This window comes from Alligator sinensis, unplaced genomic scaffold (genome assembly GCF_000455745.1).
Source record: "Alligator sinensis unplaced genomic scaffold, ASM45574v1 scaffold243_1, whole genome shotgun sequence".
Classification (NCBI taxonomy): Eukaryota; Metazoa; Chordata; order Crocodylia; family Alligatoridae; genus Alligator; species Alligator sinensis.
Window position 1 is genome coordinate 4421605 of NW_005841841.1, and position 8001 is coordinate 4429605.

At 43.9% G+C, this 8001-nt stretch overlaps 1 protein-coding gene and 1 long non-coding RNA gene across 2 annotated transcripts in view; one reads left to right on the forward strand and one right to left on the reverse strand.

The window, feature by feature from the left end:
* LANCL3 (LanC like 3) overlaps window positions 1-8001 on the reverse strand; it is a 45635-nt gene that overhangs the window by 35195 nt on the left and 2439 nt on the right.
* LOC112550444 overlaps window positions 1-8001 on the forward strand; it is a 15193-nt gene that overhangs the window by 6430 nt on the left and 762 nt on the right. Inside the window, exon 2 of the long non-coding RNA XR_003094297.1 lies at window positions 5154-5243. This is a non-coding gene — a long non-coding RNA (uncharacterized LOC112550444). The remainder of the gene's footprint in view (window positions 1-5153; window positions 5244-8001) is intronic.

The following is an 8001-nucleotide window of genomic DNA, read 5'->3' on the forward strand; positions in this document are numbered from 1 at the left end:
AGAACTACAAAATTGTAAGCAGAGAAGTGAGATCAAAGCTTACACAGGCAAAGGAAAATGGGACACTAAACCACTATGCCTAGGGACAGACAGTCAAAAACCCTAAGGCTGAATTGATTCAGTCTTTTCAGGCTTGTCTAAACTGCAGGGATTGAACCAATAAGCAAATAAGCAGACAATCACTTTTCATTGGCAAAATGCAGTCACATGTAGTGGCTCCAGCCAGAAGCCAAGCTATGCTAGAGCAGGGGCGGGTGATTATTTCGGGCAGAGGGCTGCTTACTGAGTTTTGGCTAGCCATCGAGGGCCGCAGGACAAGCAGCTGGGGCAGATAAGTATTAATTTTCTAAATTTTTTAGGGGTCCCGTGGGCCACATAGAATGGCCTGGCAGGCCGCTTCTGGCCTGTGGCCCGCATTTTGCCCACCCCTGTGCTAGAACATGCCTCTGCTAACAGGAAGGGGAGAGAGAAAGCCCTGCTGGAGCAGAGGGGGCGTGGCCAGGCCCCAGACCCTGCTCTGCCTGGGGGGAGGAGGGGAAAGGTAGTGACATTCATAGTTTCATAGTTGGTAGGGTCAGAAGGGACCTGAGCAGATCATCAAGTCATGGCAGGAAAAAGTACTGGGGTCAAACGACCCCAGCAAGGTGTTCATCTTACCTCCTCTTAAAGATCCCCAGGGTAGTAGCCAGCACCACTTCTCTTGGAAGTTGGTTCCAGATCCTAGCCGCCCTGATTGTGAAGTAGCGCCTCCTGATGTCTAGCCTGAATCTACTCTCTGTCAGCTTGTGACCATTATTTCTAGTCACTCCTGATAGTGCTCGGGGGGAACAGGGACTCCCCCAATGCCTGTTGGTCCCTCCTGACTAGTTTGTAAATGGCCACTAGATCCCCCCTCAGCCTTCTCTTGTGGAGGCTGAACAGGTTCAGGTCCCGCTGCTAGAGATGCATCTGTGGATGCATGACAAGGTGTGGTTGGCCTTCCTGACCGCGTCCCCACACTGTTGGCCCATGTTCATTTTGGCATCAATAACGATTCCAAGATCCTTTTCTGCCTCTGCACTGACAAGAAGGGAGTTCCCCAGCCTGTAGGTATGCTGCTGGTTCTTCCACCCCAGGTGCAGCACCTTGTACTTGTCAGTGTTGAAACCCATCCTGTTCTCCTCTGCCCACCCCTGTAACCTGTCTAGGTCCAATTGCAGCCTATTCCTCCCTTCTAGCATGCCCACATCCCCCCCACACCTTAGTGTCGTCAGAAAATTTGAACAGGGTGCTTTTTACCCCCTCGTCCAAGTAACTGATGAAGATGTTGAACAGTGCGGGTAGAGGACCGAGCCCTGGGGGACCCCACTGCCCACATCCCTCCAGGTCGAAAATGACCCGTCCACCATCACTCTCTGGGTGCAGCCCTCCAGGCAGTTAGTGACCCATTTGACTGTGTAGGTGTCGACGCCACAGTCCCCTAGTTTTTTAATGAGAATGGGGTGAGAGACAGTGTCGAAGGCCTTCCTGAAGTCCAGAAAGACTATGTCCACTGCTACCCCTGCATCTAAGGATTTTGTGACCTGGTCATAGAAGGCTACCAGGTTGGTCTGACAGGACCTGCCTCTAATGAACCCATGTTGGTTGACCCTAAGCATAATCTCCCCTGCTGGCCCCTCATGGACATGCGCCAGGATAATTCTCTCAAAAAGCTTACCCAGGATCGAGGTAAGACTAACAGGCCTATAGTTTCCTGGATCCTCCTTCCTCCCTTTTTTGAAAATGGTAACCACATTGGCCCTTTTCCAGTCCTCTGGCACCACACCAGAGCGCCACAAGTGCTCATAAAGCTGTGCCAGGGGTCCCACAATGACCTCTGCTAATTCCCTCAGCACTCTGGGGTGGTGATCGTCAGGACCAGTTCATTTAAATACGTCCAGTCCCTCCAGAAGTTCCCTGACTAGATCCTCACTGACCCTAGGCCTGAATTAATAAAGGCTTGAACAAGAATAGTTCTCTCTCTGAAAAACTATAAACTGAATTGAAGCATGGGCTGTGTATTCACTTACTCTTCCTGCTGCCCCTGAGGTCTCTGGGATTTGCAGTCACAACCACAGCAGCAGGACTCTGCAGGGTTGCTCATTACTTCCTCTTCCTGCTTCCAGATGCCTCTGGGATTTGTACATAGTCGCAGCTGGCACTAAGTTTTAGCAGGGCTGCTCTGTACTGGGGTAAGGTGAGTTTAGCCCCACTCCCTGTCCAGACACCAGCCAAGATTTTCAGAAGGGGGGGGGGGGGGGGGGGGAGCAGACAGCCAGTGAGCCAGCCCTCACAACTCCAGCTAGGGAGCAGAGGGGCAAGGCCAGTCCTGCTCTATGGCTTTATGGAGCAGACAGCCAGCCCAGCCCAGCCCAGGACTGGAAAATTCTGGGGAACTGTGATTTAACTTGAACCAGGAAGGGGTCTGAGATAGAAGTTTCATAAACCAATTTGACCCAAATCAGTTAAGTCTGATACTACATTCAACCAGGTTTACCTTAAACCAGTTTCAGGCATTTTGAAGTTGGTTTACGTACACAGAACTTATGCTCTATTACAGGTTTAAACCAGTTTTTGATCACTTAAACTAGTTTGTGTGTAACTTCTGCCCCTAGCCTATGAGAGAATCCAAGAAAATATATTTAAGAACAACACTAACAAAGCCTCTGAAGTCATGGAATACCTAACCAGTAATCAACAAGTTAGAACAATAATTACTAAGAACAAAAGGATGAACAACATCTCACTGAAACTAAAGCAGTCAAAAAACAGATGGAAAAGAATAAGTTGCAGAGATATATCATTACAAACTTAATGCTGATTCACGTGTACTCATCAAAATTATCGAGGTAAAATGTGACGACGATCCACCAGTTCTCAGGTTTGACATTGAAGCAACTGTTAAAGGTCTAAAAATAGGAAAAGCTCCAACCCAAGACAGTGTATCTGCTGAATTTTGAAAGCAGAGAGGAAAAATCATGACTGACATTCTTAAGATTTGTAATATGTGGCAGCCTAGAAACTGACCCGAGTATCTGACAAAATCAACAGTGATACCTATAAGAAAAAAGGAAACTTGCAAGAACGCAATAATTACACAACTATAAACTAAATAAACCATGTAAACAAGGTACTGCTAGATATCTTACTGAACTGAATGAAACCACAGATGTCACATATGCTAACAGAAGTACAGGCAGACTTCAGGAAAGGCCATACATAGCACAACTGAGATTTGTGATTAGAGAATATTGGATGGAAGATACTGAAGACCAGATGGAGCAGGATCACAACTTTATGGATCTCAGAAAAGCTTCTGATTGTATTTGGAATGAACAAATTGCTCCATGAGCAATTATGGCAAAGCATAATATTAAATCCAAGGATTATTAATACCATGAAATTCTCTAAAGCAGTGGTTTTAAACCTGAGGGGTGCTCACGGCACCACTCAGCAAATGCCAGCAAATGCCAAAATAGTTTTCACTATTTTGATTACAAAAAAATAGCATAGCAATTCTTCCATTGCTAAGAACTCAGAAGGATCACAGTACATCGGAATTTAACACCATGAAATCTCTGGGTTTATTTTATGAACAGAGAGGCAATCCACTGTGCTCGTCTGAAATCAGTCAGGAGGCAGGGTGGATATGCACCTTTATAGACGAAATGAGATACATATACAGAGCACAAGCATTTATGAACCCAAGTTCACTTTATCAGATGCTGTGAAAGGCATCCTTTCACAGAATCTGATTAAGCGCACATGGGTTAACAAAAAGCTTGTGCTCCCTCTCTCTCTATGTATATATATTCATTAGTTAAGTTTATAAAGGTGCTTATTCACCCTGCCTTTTATCTTGTGAATCATGTTTGTGCCCCTAGCAATGCCAACATTGCATGGCACCCCACAGCACTCTTGAAAGAATCTCAAGGCACCCAGGATGCCATTGCACCCTGGTTGAGGATCATGGCTCTAGAATAGCAGTGCTTGACCTTTTTGGCTGGTGGGCCAGATGGGCAATGCCCAGGCTGTTCGTGGACCGGATCCGACTAGTGATCCCAACCTGGCACAGGGCAGTCACAGCAGGGTCTCATCTGGCCTTGTGAAGGGGGCCAGGGGCATCCCAGCTCCAACCTGGCCAGGGGGGAGGCAGTATGGCCCAGCCCCACATAAGAAAGAGAGCATGGCCCAGCCCTAAGGCCCTATGGGGGAAAGGGGGTGTGCCTAGCCCTAACCTAGTCTAAGAGGGGGAAGGGATCTTGACCTGGTCCCGCAGGGCGAGGGGGCTTGAGCTGATCCCAGTCCGGTCCCACAGGAGAAAGGGGCATGGCTCAGCCTCATCCAGCTACAGGAGTGGATGGAGGGAATGTGACCTGGCCCCATCCTGCTGCACAGGGTTTGGGAATTTGGCAGTGGGGGAGGGTGGCCATATTTATTGCCACCACTCACCTGCCACCAAATTTCCCAATCAGCAGGACAGATGCTTATAGCTCCATTGGCTGCATTTGGCCCATGGGCCAGAGGTTTAGCACCCCTGCTCTAGAACAACATAATCAATTCTGTCTTTGCGGGGAAAACCTTAAGTGAAGAATTTAAGGCTAGTGTTGATGAAAAGCAGGGTTGCCTCCTCACTCCTCTTTTAAGCCTCTTTCTCGAGCAGATTATGTCATGTGCACTTGACAATATTTAAGTTTCAAACAGAAATAAAGTAACTGTCAAAGAGAGGTCATTAATGACCTGCTACAATAGCACTCTGAGACAGCAGAGGTTATGTGAAACTGAACAGACCTTGGAAACCCAGCAGCAGCTTCAACTAGAAGGTAGTGAAATAAGAATAAGACTTTTTTTCAACATCATATAGAAATTTACAGATGTCTGACTTCACTTCTCTATGCCATTTTCCTTTTCCTAAGACAAGCATGGCTGATTTCTACCATCCTTCAGCTATCGGTTGCCAAAATCCTTGTAATAACTGGAAACAAAATTGTATTTGTGCCATACAAACATTCATGTCAATCACATCTTCAATTTGATATCTATGAATGACAAATCTTTTCAGTGGCGCTCAAGCAGTAAACCTGTACATTATCATCATCTTCACAACAAAATGCTATATTTTATGTTTTAAACAGGTAATTCAGTTTTCACAAGCGGTAAGCTGAAGGTTGTCTAAAATGAGAAACAGGTTCCCAGCCCAGGACTGAGATCTTCATGTTGGAAAAGTAAGACTGTTTTGACGCATTATGAAGAACCCCTTCCTACACGCGCACACAAACACACCACACCTTAGAGTTTAGATGCAAGGGACTCCTGTAGACTCACTTCTATGTAAAAATCGCCCATTAAAGTCACAATTTAACCTCATTAGTAAAATATATTTAATTTTGAAATTTAGTGAGTGTATTCCAACACTATAATCAGGGAGTACCTGTTTCAGGGGGAAGGAGGAGTCATTCACCACCGTGGAAAGTCTACTCTAAATCCAGCTTCAGTTGTTAGTGATCAAAAATATAATAGACTGTGCGCCATGAACTGATGATCTCAATATAGTTTCCAAGCAACCTTAGCATGGAGTCAGGACACAATGGGTATGGTGAATGAATCAGCCCTTTATCTCCAGGGTGGTCCATGCATATCACAGCTGAGTGATGAGAGAAGAACAATGAGGAGAAGCCTGTACTACAGTTGTATACATTGCATCTCTTCTGTGGACACATGGGGAATATATGCATCCTACACCTTTCAAACCTCTGCATTCACTATAAACATATTTTAATTTAATGTAAGAAGACATAGACATGATGATACCAGGAAGGTTTTAAGAACTAAATTGAAAGAGAAGTTGAAAACAATGAACCAAAGGTAGAGGAAGAAGGGTGCAAAAGATTTCTAAAAAAAGCCAGATCAGCAAGAGATACCAAGGAAACAAGAGAAGAACAGAAGTAGAAACAAATTTTTAATTTTTTCACATCTTGTATCACGCAGCATGATTCATCCTTGGATTAAGCCAGCCTCTGCCCCAAAAGGCAGAAAATTCATGGGCTGGAGGGAAGCTAACACCACCAAAATCAAGTGGTTTAGATCAGGAAAGCATTGTGGTCCTGCTGCTCCAGAGGATGTGCTACTTTAATGGATTCTTTGAGCAGTATCTCCTTCTGGGGCTCCTATAGTATCCCAAGTACTGTGTATACTGTTGTGGAAACCTTAGCCAATGCAGGAATGTATACTCAGCTTGTTCTCCCTTGTACCATATAGCTATGGATCATTCCTGTCTATTCTTCCAATGTCAGTGAAGGTTAGGGAAATTTTAAAATTGTCCAGGTTAAGTGAAAATGTTAACCTATTAAAAAGGTTGCAAAATCTCAGGCAGTTGGTAACACATAAGGACTTCTCTACCTTCTTCCACCACCATCTTCTGACAGTGAAAATGACATTGCTAAAAGAAGTGTCACTATGGAAAGAATAAGCCAAATCACCTAATAGTAAGGTTCATAAATAGGGAAATAGAATGAAAACATCACTGCAATGAAAGAGAAAAAAAGGAAATGGTTATAGAAAGAATGGGATACAAATAACACTGTAATGGATTTTAGTTCTGTTTGCATAGACAGTAAGAGCAGTGGAAATGGAGCGTTACTAGGGAGACAGATCTCCTGCAGAATGTATAGAAGCAGCGGCTTTGGAAACATTTAAATAATGTATTGGAAAAAAAATAAAGGCAAAAAGCTCCTTATGTAAAGTGAAAACACCAAGGGCAGAGGGCTCTGTAGTATCTACATTTTATAAAAATGCAGCGAGCACTAATGACATAGTGCCTCTGTCAGGAAAATATTCTGTAAGAGAAGCTTTAATGACAATTTAACTAAGGCTAATGAAATTCTAATACAATCTATATCTTATTCTATACATTGTTATTAATAATGAACAATAACGTTATTCAGTAAGAGCCAGGTCCTGCAAAGTCTTACTAGCTAAAGGAATTCTCACTTGTGCAAGAAGTTACCCTAAAGTTACAGTGGTGATCTGAGTAATGAAAACTAAAAGAAAGGGAATATATCCTTAATATGAACTGAGGGTTACTCAACAGAATTTATCTTGCAGGACAAACCTTCTTCAGGACAACTGGAAATTTAAGGCACCATCTGTTAAATGGAGGTATCATTTATGCAGAATCAGGGCTCAACATCTGACTGACTGTTTTGCCATGGAAATAAAGGAGGAAAGCAAAGTTTTTAAAAAAGCATCTATTCAAGGACAATCAAATTTGTGGAATGTAGGTTATCATTTAATTTAGGATAAAGAAATACAGGACCAACTGCAAAGGCCATGTTTCCATGTAAGGCATACATTTCTCTTTGGATTGGAAATATCTGCTTGGCAGCCTCAAAAAAATGAAATTGGGAAATAAGGAAACGAGTTGCAGTGAGTGTATACATAACCAAGTCACCAGAGGTAGCTTTTTTGGGTGGTTAGTACCAGGACACTATTGTTAATAGTTCTAACTGCCCCTGACTCATGATGTGTGATTTCAGGCAAGGAGTGCCTCACTGGCAGGATCTAACCCAGAGATGTGCTAACTAAAATAATCCCCCATCAGGATGGGAGCTCTGATCAACGAGCACTGACTACATCAGCTTACTACATTCCTTGCTAAGGTTATCGTGCTTATTTTAATTGGTGGTCTTTGTAATTTTACTTCCCCCACCCCTCTAACAACATGTATGGGGAATTAGGATGAGGTAGTGGGAGAAGGAAGATAATATGCTAGGAAGGACAATTTAGTAGTAGTAAACCCAGGCAGAGAATCACTTGATTTGGATCCTAGTCCCTCCTCTGTCGCACGCTTACTCTGTGACCTTGGGCAAACAAACCATTCTTTAACCCCGCTGTTGAATGGATATAACATGTACATGATTTTCTGGACGATGCGGGAATTTAACTCCTTAGAGCCATTCTGGCTTGAGCTTTCAGGAAGTACTG